The following is a 2,317-nucleotide window of genomic DNA, read 5'->3' as shown; positions in this document are numbered from 1 at the left end:
TACCATACAGCTTCAGTCCATTCAACAGTTTTTGGAATCTATTGAATGTGTCATTTAAAGATTCATTCTCTTCAAAATGAAAGTACTCATACTGTTGAATGAGAAGCTGCATTTTGTTCTCTTTTACTTGTTCTGTACCTTCACACAGCAGCTGAACTGTGTCCCAAACCTCTTTGGCAGTTGAACAATTTATCACATTATCAAACATATCCTTGTCAAGACCATTAAACAAAATGTTCATAGCCTTCTTATCCTTGTGGACTTCTTCTGTGTCTTCCATTGTCCATTCTGCTCTAGGTTTTGGAATGGATTGACCAATAGCAATTGTGGTCGTAGCAACTGTGGCTACTTTGTGGGGAATGTGAGGACCATTCTCAATGCAGTTTACATAACCTTCATCTTGGGAGAGTAGATGAAGGTGCATTTTCACCTTCCAGTGGTGATAACTGTCTTTGTCAAGAACTGGGATCTTTACTCCAATATCCTTCTTACTCATCTTTGTTAGATTCCAAGATCTTTAAACTCTTTGTGTGTCAAGAGCTAGCTCTGATACCAATTGTTATTCCTAGAGGACTAACAATGAGATTTACAGAAGGGGGGGTTGAATGTAAATCTCAAAACTTTTTCAAGTTTTGAGAAGTTTATTAAAGCAGTGTGTTCTAGATGAACAAGTGTATGAATTGCTTTGAGCTAATGCAGACAGATATATATTCAAACACAAAATGTAAAGAACACAACAAACTTTAAAAACTTTTCTGGTGGATTTGTTGTTCCACCAGAGATGGTATATTAGAAAATCTGTGTTCAACAATGTTGATCACAGCTGCATCCTAGTACAAACTAGATGAATTTTCTCTCAAGATATTTCTTAACAGCTCTGGAAAAATCTCTCTCTAATTACTAGCTTCTTCTTGGTTTATATATATTACCAAGTGTACAAGTGAAAAACAATATAAAATTACAATAGTAAAATAAGTTCTTCACTTGCTTCTTTTCCTGTTCACTCAAGTACTTTGTTGACTATTGCAACTTTGTACTAAAGAAGAACGGCTGCTTTTTCTGTTGATCCTGAAATTCGGCTACCACATCTCAGGTTTTCTCTGTCAACCCACGTGCCTCTGTTTGTAGGTACAACTACCACTTATCAACGGCTAATTAGCAGAACATCCGTTGAAGCTTTCATCCGTTGATGACTTCATCCGTTGAAGGATGTTATCCGTTGAAGCTTTCATCCGTTGATGCTCTCATCCGTTGAAGGATGTTATCCGTTGAAGCTTTAGAGACATCCGTTGAAGCTTAGCTTCTCATCCGTTGAAGGTCTTTAAGTCATCCGTTGATACCACTTCATTTATACAAAATTACAAGGCATGAAATATTTACAATTGGCCTTCCTATCTGCATATCATCTAGTAGTCAACATAACTCATAGTTTCTCTCAACTTCTAAGAATTACAATTTTAAATACAGAGACTGAAATATGCTACAATACTAGACTTATTTCTAAGTAAAGCTACACCATCAACGGATAGCCAAAGTGGTCTTATCCGTTGAGGCTACAGACACTAAATTTCTACTTAAGTGTTTTGTTAAACATATCATCAAACTAATGCACATATATTCCTAACAAAGATGAATGACATTCAATCTAGCATTGTCCGGCCAGCTATCACAGCTAATACCTTTGAGATCAAGCCTGGCATAATTCAATGGGTACAGACTTCAGTCCAGTTTGGGGGTTCTCCAACGGAAGATCCCAATACACACATTAGGGATTTTATTGAAATATGCGACACCTTCAAGTTCAACGGTGTTTCTGAAGATGCTGTGAAGCTGAGACTGTTCCCATTCTCTCTGAAGGACAAGGCTAAGAGCTGGTTACACTCTCTACCAGCTGGTTCGATTACTACTTGGGAAGATCTTGCTCAGAAGTTTCTTACTAAATTCTTCCCTATGGCGAAGACAGCTGCACTCAGGAATGCTATTACTCAATTTGCGCAGCAAACGGGAGAATCGCTAAGTGAAGCTTGGGAGCGCTACAAGGAGATGCTTAGGAAGTGTCCTCATCATGGAATTCCTGATTGGATGATCATCACTTGTTTTTATAATGGGTTGGGAGCACAGTCCAGACCCATGCTCGATGCAGTATCAGGCGGAGCATTATAAGCAAAGAGCTATAAGGAAGCTTATGATCTAATTGAACTGATGGCTGCTAATGAATATCAGTATCCAACCCAGAGATATCCACAGGGCAAGGTAGCAGGAGTTCTTGAAGTGGATACAACTACGGCTATCACTGCTCAACTAAAGGCGTTGTCTA

The 2,317-nt window shown here is 38.5% G+C and overlaps 1 non-coding gene across 1 annotated transcript; it reads right to left on the bottom strand.

Annotated features, from left to right (window-relative positions):
- Positions 1–1,965: 1,965 nt before the first annotated feature.
- LOC141715437 (small nucleolar RNA R71) lies at positions 1,966–2,072 on the bottom strand. The gene has a single exon (XR_012572201.1). It is a non-coding gene; the product is annotated as a small nucleolar RNA R71 (small nucleolar RNA).
- Positions 2,073–2,317: the final 245 nt, after the last annotated feature.

This window comes from Apium graveolens, chromosome 3, assembly GCF_009905375.1.
Source record: "Apium graveolens cultivar Ventura chromosome 3, ASM990537v1, whole genome shotgun sequence".
NCBI classification, from domain to species: Eukaryota; Viridiplantae; Streptophyta; class Magnoliopsida; order Apiales; family Apiaceae; genus Apium; species Apium graveolens.
Note: the sequence above shows the minus strand (reverse complement) of the source record. Positions and strands in the feature narration are given on the sequence as shown.